The 16,615-nt window shown below is 34.6% G+C and overlaps 1 protein-coding gene across 2 annotated transcripts in view; it reads right to left on the reverse strand.

Moving 5' to 3' along the window:
* WASF3 (WASP family member 3) overlaps window positions 1–16,615 on the reverse strand; it is a 121,902-nt gene that overhangs the window by 58,158 nt on the left and 47,129 nt on the right. The gene's annotated exons all lie outside the window — the stretch shown is intronic.

The following is a 16,615-nucleotide window of genomic DNA, read 5'->3' on the forward strand; positions in this document are numbered from 1 at the left end:
CTATTGAAGGCTTAGTAGTATTTAATTATTTTTTTAAAATCATCTAGTCTTTGCTAAATAGTCTCAACAACTAAATAATACCTATCCCAGGGGGAGGGGAGGGATGAAGACTTATGTCTATGGGATAACATAATGATATATCTGAAAGTTCCACTAACTTTTGTAGAACATTCAAAAATAAGATATAATTGTTTTTTGTGGGCTACAAAATGGCACCTCAAGGCATTGCAGGTGGAAGCTAGTATCTTGTTCCAATTGAAAAGTCAGATTAGACACATATGTTGAGATTTCTCTCCACCAAGGTTTTCACCATTGGCCCCTGTCTTGTGTTTCTCTGCTGTGAAAAGAAACCTCAAAGTCAGTAAAGATGAAGAAAAGCAACCTATCGTGAGTGGGAATACAGAGAAGCAAAGTGGTAGCAAGCTAAAGAATGATCCTTGCGTCACTTTTACCTCCCTTTCTCCTGGTACAAGGGAGGAGGGTAATAGAGGCTCAAAAAAAAAAAAAAAAAAAAAGCTCCTGTTCTGGAACCTTCCACCATTTATTTATCTGTACTTAAGTTGATTTTTATGATCCATTTGTCCTTCTTTAGTTTGGATTTTTAAGTAATTTAAATAAATTACTGAGCTGCTATTAAATGTAAAATATTTTTAACATATATTCTTATTGTATTTTCAAGTTCCTTTATGGCTCTGGTGTCCATATAACCAGATACTCAGCACATTTGAGACTGTAAAATATATTTTGTATTTGAGTCTACATCTGTTTTATATTCCTTTGTTGTGCCTAAAAATTTACTCTAGTGCATTTACTAATCCAGAAACCTCTGAGATGCTTTTACCAGGAACTACTGTCTTTCTCTGTTTTAACCAGACAAAACCAGCTATTTAATAAAATTTTTACATAAGTGGAACCTGGGAGATCTAGACTAACATCTTCATTTTATAGTCAGAGATTGAGACAAAGAGATACATAACCTCCCAGATCAGGAGATTTGCCAAGGATGAGTAAATGCTAGAATCTCAATCCCTGACTTCCACTTAGTGTTCTGCCTGTAACATTCTGATTTGTAAATGTTCTCCACAAGCCCCATTTGTAAATATACCAGCAAGCCAGGGCTACTTCATTTCTGTGTCTTATCAGGATATAAACACAGCCAAGGGAGCAAAACCTGTGTGCCTCAACGCCCAAGCACTCCTTGACTTATGATTCAGTGTCTATTCCACTCGCTCTCCTTTCCTTTACCCTCCCAATACTGGGCGGTCTAATAAGCACTTGGCCATCTGCCATGAGTGCTCAACTCTTGACTATAAAAGGAATAAATAGGTCTATATTTCCAAGGTTCTCTGTACAAAAGATATTTTATTATTTTATTAAAGAGATAGTTTTGTCTGGCCTCTCAACTCCTGATCCTACCCTGTTGCTGTGTGCATAAGCTTCAGATCCCCTAATCTGATTCTGTTCTGCACTTTGATATACAAGACTTTTGTATCATGACTGGCCTTGGGTTAACCACTGTAGAATCCCAGATATCTGTGTCCTTCCAAGGCCAGGCCAGGGAAGCATTCTACTGACCATGGTTCAGCATGGCACCTGGTAACTAAAATCCCATTTGATATCTGCCAGGAAGCTGTGCATAAGACTGAATATACATGCAGTCTCTAAGGAGACTTAGAGAAATGCTGCTGTGTGGGGGTAAGGTAAAGAAAACTATTGTTTAACATGATTGTTGGGCCAAGAGAAAGAGACTATCTCCTTTCCCCGGACTTGGAATTACTGGTAATGTACTGTTCTTCTTAGGTCCTAGTAATGTTAAGCATATTTCTCAATTAAAATGAGACATTTATAAGAACTAGAGAATGAGTGTATATGTGGTGTAGGAAATCGTTGCAAAAGCTATAACTTTGGGTGGTGGGCACACAATGCAACATACAGATCATGTATCACAGAAATGTATACTTGAAATATATATGATCTTATTAACCAATGTGGCCCCAGTAAGCTTAATTAAAAAAAAAAAAAAAAAAGGCTATGTTAATTTGAACTGGAGGATTGAAGAAAAAGAAATGAGTCTAGGTAAGGAAAATAAACAGGAGCTTCTCCTTAGGTTTCAGATTCCCCCAAATGATGAAAAAGACCTGTATTTAAAATATCTATGACAATACTAGAGGACTATACATGATAGATAATCTCCAAAGTTAAAAGGCAATACGATCAGATTAAAGGAAGTTACAATGCAAAAATATGACAAAAAGGACTTGGCCATCAGTGTATGTCTGGAAAACCATAAAGGGAAGACTCAGACAATTCATACTGAAGAAATACAAATAGCAACCAGCCAAGAGATAAGAAGATCCCCATCTCCCCAGCAACAGGATAGAACAGAAATAAAATACTATATCCCCCTTACCAAACTAGCAAAAACTTAAGTGTGACTCTATCAAGTATTGAAAAGATAAGGAAATAGTATTTGATGGACATGTAAATGCCATCGAATTGCCCGTCCAAAGGGTAATACCTAAGACTATCATGTCCTTGACCTAGTATTTCCACTTCTTTATCTAAGAGAAACATTCTCATTCATGCACAAAATTCATGTACAAGAATGTTCACTGCAGTACTTTTTGTCAGGGTGAAAAACTGCTCATGACTAGCAATAAGGGAAAAGCAGCTGTTAAAAGTGACATGCTAAATATATACGGAGTGATCTCCAAAACACAGGGATGAATGAAAAAGCAAAGTTCAGCATAACAGTATACCCATTTGTGCAAAAAATTACTATATTTTCCTGTGTGTGTATACACACACACACACACACACACACACACACATACACACACAAAGACTACCAAAGGATGGGAAGAAATATCCCAAACTCATAACAATGGTTACTTCCGTGGAGGATAGGTGAATGTCAAAGGGAACTTTAATCTCAAATGTTTTCAAGTATTTTTAAAAAGAATATATATAGGTATTATTTCTATAACCATTATTTTAATTTAGTGCAGACAACTAGAAAATACTGGCTGCATCAATAAAAAACCATTTCAGGAGAAAAAAACAAAGTCAGCAATGGGCAAAAAATTGATTTTTTAAAAATAAATAAAGGCACTAATATGGCCATCCAAAATAATTACAACAAACATTCATGGGTAAACTTCCCAATTAATATAGTAGCTAATATTTATATAATGTGCCAAGCACTGTTAGGTGTTTTCCACATATTAATTCATTTAATTCTTACAAAATAAGATAGAAACTATTAATATTTCCATTCTATAAGGAAGAAACTAAGGCACCGAGAGTTAAGTAAACTTGACCAACACCATATAGTCAGTTTATGGCAGAGCCTGAAGGCAAACCCAGGCACACTGGACCCAGAGTAATTGTTCTTACCCACTATACCAGTCTAGTAAAAGAAAGCAATGTACAAACTCAGTTGCTATTTTTAACTAAAAAGCTAAATATTCAAAAGCACATCTAAAACAAAATAACTAAGAAGAGTGAAAATAAAAATTAAAAAAATGAAAATACACCAGGCAAATGCTAACAAAAAAGGAAAGGTACAGCAATATTAATATAAGACACAATAGAAACTCAAGTGAAAAACAATAAAATACACAAAGGCAAAGACCCATTTGATATTGAGAACTTTTATCCTTTTTTGTAGAAGATCCAACATTCTTGTCTAAGAAACAAAACAAAAATATAAGATTTGCACTATACAATTAACAAGTTTTAACTGACAGTATTTTTAAATTTGTACAATGGAAGGATGTATTCATTTCAAACACACATGGAAAACTTGTTTTAAAATGGCCATGAATTAGGTAACACAAAAAGTCAACAAGTTCCAAAAAGTTGAAATTACACAGTAAGTGTAACACATTAAAAAAGAACCAATTAATTAAAAAGGAGATGCTGATAAGTCCTGTCTGCAGGGTTTTCACCAGTGATTCTGAACCCCTGCTCTGTTTTCTGATAAGGACCTTGGGGTACTTCAGACCAGGCCTAGACTGCTTTGATGGTGCTCCGGGGAATCCAAGTCAGTACTGATCAAAACTGGAATGGCAGATCTCCAGACTCAAGAAACAATGCACTGGCCATCCTACAGCCAACAAACACATTCACTAATTAAGGATCACTTCTGTCCAAAGAGTGGGCAATAGCCTAAAAGGGATTAACTCTTGTACAGCTAGCTGAGAACCTGGCCCTAATAAAAGAGAATACAAATTAATACGCAGACATGAAGGAGAAAAGATAGGCAAAGAGTGAAGAAAGAGGATGTTTAAAAGTACTTCTTTTGAGAGGAGGTTGGGAAAGTGTAAAAAAATAAAAACAGAAAATAATTATATAATACTCCTAAAAGTATCATTCAGGGGGAAAAGGGAAAAAATTGCTAATAAAATGAATAAAATACAAATCATATATTTAATAAAGTATAAATCATATATCTAATATCTTTTATATGTAGAATATAAAAGAACTCTCAGAATTCAATAAAAATATCCCAGACAAGGAAAAGCTAAAGGAGTTCATCACCACCAAACCAATATTACAAGAAATGTTAAAGGGACTTCTTTAAGAAGAAGAAAAAAATTAGAACAAAAATATGAATAATAAAGTGGCAAGAACTACATAACTGTCAGTATTACTATCTATAGTAAATGGATTAACTGCTCCAATCAGAAGGTACAGGGTGGCTGAATAGATAAGAAAATAAGACCCAGAGAACATAAGGGACCCACTTTAGATTGAAAGATGCACACCAACTAAAAGTAAAGAGATGGAAAAGATATTTCACGCAAATGGAAACAAAAAAAAGCTGGAATAGCAATACTCATATTAGACAAAACAGACTTTAAAACAAAAGGCTATAACAAGAGACAAAGAAGGACATTCATAATGATAAAGGGATCAATCCAACAAGAGGATATAACCCTTATGAATATTTAGGTATCCAACATAGGAGCACCTAAATATATAAAGCAAATGTTGATGGACATAAAGGGAGAGATTAACAGTAATACAGTCATAGTAGGGGACTTTAACACCACACCAAATGGCTAGATCCAGGGAAAAAATCAACAAGGAACAGTGGCCTTAAATGGCATATTAAACCAGAAGGATTTAATTGATATTTTTAGAACACTTCACTCCAAAGCAGCAGAATATACATTCTTTTCAAGTACACATAGAACATTTTCTAGGAGAGACCACATTAAGAACAAAACAATTCAGTAAATTTAAGAAGACTGAAATCATATTAAGTATCTTCTCCTACCTATCACAATGGTACACAACTAAAAATCAATTACAAAAAGAAAACTAAAAAACACAAACATATGGAGGCTAAATAACCTCCTCATGCTAGTAAACCATGAGTGGGTTAACAACAAGATCAAGGATGAAATCAAGATACCTCGAAACAAAGAAAAATGAAAACACAATGACAAAATCTGTGGGACACAGCCAAAACTGTCCTAAAAGGGAAATTCATAGCAATACAGGCCTACTTCAAGAAACAAGAAAAATCTCAAATAAACAATCTAACCTTACACCTAAAAAAAAAAAAAAAGATCGGAGCAGAAATAAAATAGAGTTTAAAAAATCAATTTTAAAAAAATCAAGGAAATCAAGAGCTGGTTCTCTGGAAAGATAAACAAAATTGATATTTAACCAGACTTATCACAAAAAAAGAGAGAGGACCCAAATAAATAAAATCAGAAATAAAAAAGCAGTGACAACTGACATCACAGAAATACAAAGGATTATAAAAGAATACCATGATCAATTATATGCCAACAAATTGGACAACGCAGAAGAAATGGTAACTTCCTAGAAACATACAAACTTCCAAAACTGAATCAAGAAGAAAGAGAAGGGGGAGAAAAATAGGACACCTATAATTCTTTCAACAATAAAGATACACGTTTTTAAAAAGAAGAAACAAAAACTCTGAACAGAGAAATAACTACTAAAATTGAATCAATAATAAAAAAATTCCCAACAAATAAAAGTTCTTGACCAGATGGCTTCATAGATGAATTTTACCAAACATTTAAGAAGGAATTAACGCCTATTTTTCTCAACCTACTTCTAAGTTCATTTTATGAAGTTGTGGTTACCCTGATTCCAAAACCAGACAAAGACACTGCAAAAAAGAAAATAATAGGCCAATATTCCCAATGAACAAAGATGAAAAATTCCTCAACAAAATAATAGCAAACTTAATTCAGCAATACGTTAAAAAGATCATACACATGATAAAGTGGGATTTATTCCTGAGATGTAAAGTAAAACTGTCATTATTTGCAGATGACATGATACTATATTTAGAGAAGCCTAAAGATTCCACCAAAAATGATTAGAATTGATCAATGAATTCAGTAAAATTGTAGGACACAAATTAACATTCAGAAATTTGTTGCATTTTTATACACCAATAATGAACTATCAAAAAGAGAAATTAATTAAAAATCCCTTTGTAACTGCATCAAAAATAAAATATATAAGAATAAATTTAACTAAGGAGGTAAAAGACCTGTTCTCAGAAAATTGTAAGACACTAAAATAAGAAATTGAAAAAGATACAAATAAATGGAAGTATATACTGTGTTCATGGGTATATAGAAAGAATTAACATTGTTAAAATGTTCATACTACCCAAAGCAATCTATAGATTCAATGCAATCCCCATCAAAATACCAGTAGCATTTTTCACAGAACTAGAACAAATAATTCCTTAAATTTATATGGAACCACAAAAGGCCCCATAGCCAAAGCAATCTTGAGAAAGAAACAAAAAATTGAAGGTATCAAGCTATCTGATGTCAAACTATACTACAAGGCTATAGTTATCAAGACAGCATGGCACTGGCATAAAAACAGACACATAGATCAATGGAACAGAATAGTCAGCCCAGAAATAAACCCACATCTATCTGGTCAATTAATTTATGACAAAGGAGAAAAGAATATACAAGGGGTTAAAGACAGCCTCTTCAAAAAATGGTGCTGAGAAAACTGGACAGATACGTGCAAGAAAATGAAACTAGACTACTTCCTTACACCATACACTAGAATAAACTCAAAACAGATTAAAGTATTAAATGTAAGACCCAAAACTATAGAAGTCCTAGAATTGCTCTTAGGAATTTTGCATCTTTGTTCATCAGGAATATGACATTGCCCTTGGTAATAGTTTTTTGGTTATGTCTCCTTGGGCAAGGGAAACAAAGAAAAAATAAACAAATGGGACTACATAAAAAAAAAAAAAAAAAAGTTTTTTCACAGCAAAGGAAACCATCAGTAAAATGAAAAGATAACATACTAAATGGAAGAAGGTATTCACTAATAATACATCTGATATGAGGTTAATATCCAAAATATATGAAGAACTCATACAACTCAACACCAAAAAACCCCAAAAAATCCAATTAAAAAATGGGCAGAGGACTGACATTACTTCCGAGAGGACAGACTGTCAACAGACACATGAAAAGATGCTCCTTGTTCCTGATCATTAGAATGGCCATCACCAATACACTGACAGAGAGGATGCAGAGAAAATGGAACCTCCGTGCACTGTTTGGTGGGATTGCAAATTGTTGAAACCACTATGGAAAAACATATGGAGGTTCCTTAAAAAATTAAAAATAGAACTACCATATGACTCAGCAATCCCACTCCTATTTATTTATCCAAAGAGATCCAAAACACTAATTAGAAAAGATACATGCATCCCTATGTTCATTGCAGCATTATTTAACACTAGCCAAGATATGGAGGCAACCTAAGTGTCTGTTGATAAACAAATAAAGAAATTGTGGTACATATGTACAACGGAATATTAATTGGACATAAAAAAGAATGAAATCTTAGGATTTGCAACAACATGGATGGACCTAGAGGGTACTAGGCTAAGTGAAATAAGTCAGACAGAGGAAGACAAATACAATATGTGATTTCACTTATATGTGGAATCTAAAAAAACTAAATAAACAAACAAAACAGAAACGAACTATAGATACAGAGAACAAACTGATGGTTGCCAGATGGGAGTGGGTTTGGGGGCTGGGTGAAAAAGGTGAAGGGAACCCTGGACAGGTGGCTCAGTTGGTTGGAGCGTCATTCTGTACACCAAAAAGGTTGAGGGTTTGGTTCCCCGTCAGGGTACATACGAAAGACAACCAACTGATTTTCTCTCTCACATCAATGTTTCTCTCTCTCTCTAGTTCCCTCCCTCCTTCCTTTGTTCTCTTCCTTCCTCTCTCCCTCTCTCAGATCAAGAAAACATATCCTCAGGTGAGGATTAAAGGAAAAAAGGTGAAAGGATTAAAAAGTACAAATTGGCAGTTACAAAATAGTCACATGGATGTGAAGTACTGCATAAGGAATGTATTCAATAATATTGTAATAACTACGTATGTTGTCGGGTAGGTACTAGACTTATTGGGGGATCTCTTCGTATGTTATATAAATGTCTAACTACTATGCTGAACATCTGAAACTAATATCATATTGAATGTCAACATAATTGAAAATTTTAAAAACTGAAAAATTGAAAATAAAATTAAATACAAAAACACACTATCCAATTAAAAATAAGAACAAAAGACTTGAACAGACACTTATGAAAGAAAACAGATGGCAAATAAGCACCTGAAAGATGTTCAACACCATTAGTCATTAAGGAGATGCAAACCAAAACCACAATGAGATACCACTACATACCTAAAAGAATGGCTGAACTTCAAAAGACTGACCATACCAAGTGTTCACAAGTATCTGGAGAACCTAGAACTCTCATACCCTACTGACAACAATGTAAAATATCCTAATCACTTTGGAAAACAGTTTGGCAGTTTCTTAAAAAGTTAAACATACACTTATCCAGTGGGTCCAGCCATTCTACTCCTAGGTATTTATGCAAAATAAACAAAAGCATTTGCCCACACAAAGACTTATACATGAATGTTCACACAGCTTTGTCAAAACAACCCCAAAATCCATCAGCAGGTGAATGGATAAACCAACTGCACTACTCATAGAATGGCTTATACATGCAACAACATGGATGAATTTCAAGATAATTATGCTGAATAAAAGCCAGACCAAAAAATTTATATACTGTATGATTCCATTTATATTACTATAATATTGTAATTTATAATAAGAAATATATACTTGGTCTTCATCCCCGTTTTTGACAAAGAGCTACTAAAACCGTTGGACTTTCTTATTCCAAACCTGGAATTGTGATTAAGAGTGATAATTTTGATATTCGTAACAAGTCCCTTTCTATGTCACCTAAGTATATTAATGAGGTGACTTTTGGAAGGCCCCTAGGGTCAGGGGCTAGTGCCAGGGAACCTGCCATGTGATTAGAGGGTTGGACCATCCAGTCCCACCCACTCCCACCTAGGAGAAGCCCTGGAGATTGAGTTTAATTATCAATGGCCAATGATTTAATCAATCATGGCTATATAATGAAGCCTCCATAAAAACCAAAGAGGATGGGTTCTGAGAGCTTCCAGGTTGGTGAACTAGAATACATCCTTGTATCAGAAGGGTGGTGCACCCCAAATTCCATGAGGATAGAAACTCCGTGTTAGGGAACCTGCCATACTTTGTCCTATGTACTTTTCATTTGTTTCCTTTAACATCCTTTTCAATAAACCAGTAATCTAGTAAGTAAACTGGTTTCCTGAGTCCTGTAAGCCACACAGGCTAATTAATCAAACCATTGTAGGGTGTCATGGGAACTTCTCAATTAAAGCTGAATGGAGCAGAGGGCAGTCTTGTGGGACAAAACCCCTATCTGTGGGATCTGATGCTATCTCCAGGTAGAAAAATGTCAGAACTCAGTGGAACTGCAGGACACCCAGCTAGTGTTGCCAAATTGCTTGATGTGTAGAAATCCCACACATCTAGTGTCAGAAGTGAAACAGTGTTGCAGTGAAGTATTGAGAGTACAGGAGACACACAAAGGAGTGTTTTTTCTTTACAGTAACATTTTGGGAGATGCAAACTAATCTGCAGTGACAGAAAGCAGATAAATGGCTGCCTGAAGGTGGGGGAGAGATGGGGGAGAGACGGGGGAGAGAGATGAAAAAGGGCCGTGAGGAAACTTGTGGGTAATATTTTTTTGTGGCCATGGTCTCAAGGGCATATGTCAGAACTTAGACTGTACATTTTAAATAGTGAGAATTTATTGTATGTCAATTATGCCTCAGTAAAGCTGCCTAAAAATAGGTCAGTGGAGGTGGGTAAAAGATAAGAGCAGAAGATAAATCGGTGGATCACTGAACATTTATTTACTGTTTAGATTCTAACACGATGGTCAAGTAGAAATAACTTAACTATCAGTCACTAAATATCAGAACAGAAGAAACAGGTATAAAAAAATAAATTTAGCAACTACAGAGGCACAGCTCCAAAACAGTATTTACAGAAGGCCACAGTTAATAGCATTACAAAAACAGCAAGCAGAAATGCTAACTCAATTCCTCCTTAAAAAGGCTTTCCTGCTACAGAATTCCCTCATCTGAAGGGAGTGTGTCCCCACCAACCTATCGGAGAGGTTACCACTGCAAACCGTCTGAACACAGGTAGCTCTTCTCCGAGCGGCACAGGCCTCTGGCACAGCAGCCAGGCGAGTCCACAGGGAAGTGGACGGAGCGACAGGCAGAAGCCCCAAATTCTTCAAGAGCTGAGCCCTGGGGAGGTCATTTAATCCCACTAAACACAAGTCCTTATTGAAAATACATAAGCAGTATCTGTCTGCTTACCTCAAAGTACTGTGATGAGATGATACGCTTGAAAGCCATAAAGTGGAACACAAACACTACACATCATTCCTATGAAGAAGTAAATACTTACTTGACAAAAAATTTCACTACCTCCCTTTTCATTTTAATTAGATAAAAAGATGAAGGAACCAGTTACCGAAACCACAACTGGCCTATAATCATGCTGTGCTCAATGTGAAAAGCTCATAAGCTGTTTACTACCTTATCATTACTTATAATTTATAATCTCCACTAAAAAATTGTTAAATTAATGCCCTTTTAAATAAAATGAAAAATGTTAGCTTATTCAAAGTACAATAAACATATGACTTACATTTTTACAAACACAACCTTAAAATTAAGCTAACTGCATATTTTTATAACATAAAATACATCAATAAACACTGAGAAGCTAAAACCTCAATAATACTTTAAGAGTTACTATGGGGATATGACTTTCTAAAAAACACTGATTTTTTAGGTACTCAAAATCTATCTGTTATGACCTATGACCTTGAGGTTTCATTCTCAAAGAGGTCTAGTTTTTGTTTCTAATTATCTAGTTAAACATAAAAGTCTTTTCAAAAACTAGTTAACATCTTTTCTTTTTGTTAAGAAAGATATAGGGCATATTCTTTTCTATCTTACTCTTCTGCATCAATTATTTGAGAATGGCATTCACCAAACAAATTAACAAGGAAAATCCAAAATGCATTAAAAATAAATTTAAGTTCCTAGGTTAAACAACAAATCATAAGACACAAAATTAAATGATTGGTCCAGTATGTAAAAAAACCACTGTTACCATAACCTGAAATATATCAAGCCAAACCATATGAAATTACCACTTTTACTGGTCAAAAATAGCCAAATTTTGTCAATTCCATATGAATGAACAAAACAAAGTAAGATAAAGTCAAAATAGCAGTAAATCTGTGGAATTTGCCAACTGTTTTCTAGCATCCATGCTACTAAACTTGAGTTTCTGTGTTTTTAAAAACAAAAAGCAGCTTGATGGCAATACTTTTGACAACCAGAAAATGTGTTCATGAAAGTTAAGGTAAATTAAATGGTTATTTCAGTTAACTATTCCCAAATGTTTGAGCCATGAAATCAGGAAGAGAAATATCAGATACTAAAATATCTTGAATTTGCAAATTATGTACTTGACCTCAAATCATCAAATCTGGCATCCTATCAGTCCATTCTTCTGAACACATTTCCACAATGAATCATGATCACCATCAAAGAGGGTAAGTCAGGGTTTCTAGATAACTTTATAGAAAATCACCAAAGAAGTAAAATCATAAAGCTAATATTGATACATCGGTTAAAGATGATAAACAAGAACATTTTACGTACATAAGCATTTTATATACATTATATCATTTACATCCCACTACAACTTTATAGGTTGGTATTGCTTCCACTTAACAGATAAAGAAATCAGGGCTCCAAAAGTAACTCATCCAAAATTATATGATTAATAAGTGTAAGAACTTAAATTCAATACCAGTTCATTCAGATGTCAAAGTCTTTGGGGTTTTGAGGTATAACCAATATATTAGTCTCAGGTGTACAACATAATAATTCAATATTTGTATATACAGTTCATCCTTGAACACAGGAATGGGGTGCCAACCACTCACCCCTCCATAGTCAAAAATCCACATCTAACTTAACTTGGCCCTCTGCATACACAGATTCCCAACTTCGGATGGAAAACACTTTTGCCCTCTGAATGCATGTTTCTACGTATAAATGGACCTGCGTAGTTCAAACCCACATTGTTCAAGGGTTAACTGTATTGTAAAATGATAACCACAATAAGTCTAGATAACAGCTGCCACCATACATAGTTATGAAAAATTTTTTTTCTTGCAATGAGGAACTATAAGATCTACTCTCTTAGCAACTTTCAAAACCACAATATGGTATTATTAACTATAGTCAACATGCTGTACATTACATTCCCAGGACTTAATTATTTTATAACTGAAATTTGTACGCTCTGACTACCTTCACCCATTTCTCCCACCTGTTACCCACCACCTCTGGCAACCACCTATCTGTTCTATCTATGAACTTGGTTTTTGTTGTTGACATTATTGTTTTTAAATTGCACATTTAAGTGAGATCAATCGGTATTTGTCTTTTTCTGTCTGACTTATTTCACTTAGTATAATGCCCCCAAGGTCCACTGATATTGCCCCAAATGGCAAGATTTCATTCTTTTTTATGGCTAAATAATATTCCATTGCATATATAATCACATCTCCTTTATTCATTCATCCATCAATAGCACTTAGTTTGTTTTCATATCTTGGGTATTGAAAATAACACTGCAATGAACATGGGAGTGTAAGTACCTTTTCAAATTTGTGTTTTCATTTTCTTCGAATAAATACCCAGAAGCGGAATTGCTGGATCATACAGTACTATTTTTAATTTTTTGAGGGATCTTCATACTGTTTTCCACAGTGACTGCATCATTTTACATTCCCACCAAGAGTGCACAAGGGTTCCCTTTTCTCTGCATCCTCACCAACACTTGTTAATTTGTCTTTTTAATAACAGCCATTTTAACAGGTGTGAGCTGGTATCTCACGGTGGTTTTGATTTGCATTGCCCTGATGACTAGTGATATTAAGCATCTTTTCTTGTGCTTGCTGACCATCTATCTGTATGTTTTCACTAGAAACAATGTGTACTCAGATCCTCTACCCACTTTTTCGGCAGAGTGTTTGGGGTTTTTGCTATTAAGTTGCATGAGTTCTTTATATATTTCTTATGTTAACCCCTTATCAGATATATAATTTGAAAATATTTTCTCCCATTGAATGAGTTGCCTTTTCATTTAGTTGATGGTTTCCTTTGCTGTGCAGCAGCTTTTAATTTGATGTAGTCTCATTTGTGTATTTTTGCTTTTGTTGCCTTTGTTTTGGAGTCAGATCCAAAATTTTATCTCCAAGACTGATGTCAAGAAGCTTACCATTTATGTTTCCTTCTAGGAGTTTTATGGTTCAGGTCTTTAATCTATTTTGAGTTAATTTTTGTGCATGGTGTATGACGGTAGTCTAGTTTTATTGTTTTGCATGAGGTTGTCCAGTTTTCCCAACACCATTCACTGAAGATACTATCCTTTTCCCACTACATGTTCTTGGCTCTTCTGTAGTAAAATAATTGACCATGTAAGTGTGGGTTTATTTCTGGGCTCTATTTTGTTCTATTGATCTGTATCTGTTTTTATGCCAATACCATACTGTTTGATTATTATAGTTTTATAATATAGTTCTTTATATATATATTTTTTTCTTTTTCCAGGAGTGCTTTGGCTATTTGGAGTCTCCTGTGGTTCCATACAAATCTTAGGATTTTTTGTTTTATTTCTGTGAAAAATGCTATGGAATAATTCTTCCAATTCAATTCAAAACCAGTTCTCTCAGATGCCAGTCTTACTTTCCTACTTTTTTTTTAAAATCCTCACCCGAGGAATGTTTACTGATTTTAGAGAGGGAAAGGGGAAGGGGAAATGGAGGGGGAGAGAGACAGACAGACATCAATCATTTGGTTGCCTCCCATACATGCCCCAACTGGGGATTGAACCTGCCACCTAGGTATGTGTTCTGACTGGAAATGAAACCAGCAACCTTTTGGTATATGGGCTGATGCTCCAACCAACTGAGCCACCTGGCAAGGCAGATGCCAGTCCTCTATCAGCATCACCATTTGCACATCCTTTGTCTGTTAGATGTTCTGAATATTGCTTTTAAAGATTTTAGCAGTTCATCAAGATTTGATCCTCCAAAAGGTACAAACTTCCAGTTATAAAATAAATAAGTCTTAGGGATGTAATGTACAACATGACTATAGCTAACAGAGTAAATCCTAAGAGCTCATATCACAAGGAGAATTTTTTTTTCCTTTTTTCTTTTCTTCTTTATCTTTATTACATCTATATGAGAAGATCGATGTTAGCTGAATCTATTTTGATAATCATTTCACAATATATGTAAATCAAACCATCATGCTATGCACCTTAAACACATATAGTGATGTATATCAATTATTTCTCAATAAAGCTGGAACTAAAGATTATTATCCTTTTTTACAAATGATAGGAATAAGGATCAGGATTTTAAGCAGGTTTTGCACAAAAGCTTAAGACTATATTTTTTTAGCATTTGAACCTAAGATTTTCTATTAACTGCACTCCCTCTACTATGTCACTCCGCCATACCAAATATGCAGCACCAACTGATATGACCACTAATATTCCCTTACTTTCCTTTTATTATCTGCAGGGTTTATATTGATAGTCTCTTTTCTGATATTAGAAATTTCTGTCCTCTCTCTCTTCTCTTTTTCCTAATTAGCGTGACTATAGGTTTATCAATTTTATGAATCTCATAAAAAAAACAGCTTCTGATTTCACTGATTTTTTTTCTAGTTTTCCTGTTTTCTATTTCAGTGACTTCTGCTTTTTATTTTCTTCCTTTGCTTGTTCTGGGTAGAATTTGATCTTTGTTTTCTAATTTCTTAAAGTGAAAGTGTAAATTAAAACTTCTGTTTTCTAATATAAGCCCTTAAATTTCCCCACTTGCAGAACTGCTTTAGGTATATACCATGAATTTTGATATGCTGTATTTTCATTTTCATTCAAATCAAAATATTTTCTAATTTCCCTTGAGACTTCCTCTTTGACCCATAGGATTTTCAAAATGATGTATTTAATTTCAAAATATTTATATTCCCAGTTATCTGATACTGATTTCTTGCTTAATTATTGTAGTAAAAGAATACAGACATATTCCTGAAAAATTATCTGCAAACTAAAATTATGGAAATTAAACTCACTTTTCCAACAATAAATTAATGTAATGATATTCCCAAGGTCAATAGGATAGGATTAGAGATCAAGTCTTCTATCATCCTTTCCTCTAAAGCAGGGGTGGGGAACCTTTTTTCTGAATGCCAAGGGCCATTTGGATATTTATAACATCATTCTTGGGCCACACAAAATTATCAACTTAAATAGATACAGAGATATAGAAAGAACTATGGATCAGTTGGACAAATTTCAGAGGGAAGGTAGGGGTGGGGAGTGGGGGTGGAGGGAAAGATTAATCAAAGAACTTAGATACATATATACATGACCTATAGACATAGACAATAGTGTGGAGAAGACCTGGGTGATGGGGGGTGGGGTGCCAGGTGGAGGGGATCAATGGGGGGGAGGGGACATCTGTAATACTTTCAACAATAAAAAAAAAAAGCTATGAAAAAAGCTCCTAGATTTATTGGATTTTGAGTCCCACCTACAGTTGCCTTGACAGAGCCAGACCAAATGATTTCACAGGCCGTATACAGCCCACGGGCCAGACGTTCCCCACTGCTGCTCTAAAGGATATTAAAAGCAATATGTTCTCTCTCATCCATCTCAAAACTTTTTTGTTATTCTCCCTCTACCCTTCCAAAAAAAGGGAAAAAAGGACAATTCCACATACATCATCTTATTTGGTTTTTACAACTCTATAAAACATGCAAGACAAATGATGGCATTTTATACGTGAGGAAAGTAAAGCTCAAAGAAATAACTTGTCTTATTAGTCTGCTCTGTCTCATTACTCTTGAATTACCCCTCAAGGCAGAGCAATATAGATCATTTAAATCCTTAAATAATTCAAAACCTCATGTTAACCATTGTTGGAATCACCACAACATCGGTTCAGAGTAAGCTCCAGTAAAAATTGAGCAGGCTTAAGTTTTATCATCTTGACTTCTCACACCCATTCATTATTAACAAGGATCAGATAATAAAG

The sequence above is a fragment of the Miniopterus schreibersii genome (assembly GCF_964146895.1).
Source record: "Miniopterus schreibersii genome assembly, chromosome: 2".
In the NCBI taxonomy this organism is placed as follows: domain Eukaryota; kingdom Metazoa; phylum Chordata; class Mammalia; order Chiroptera; family Miniopteridae; genus Miniopterus; species Miniopterus schreibersii.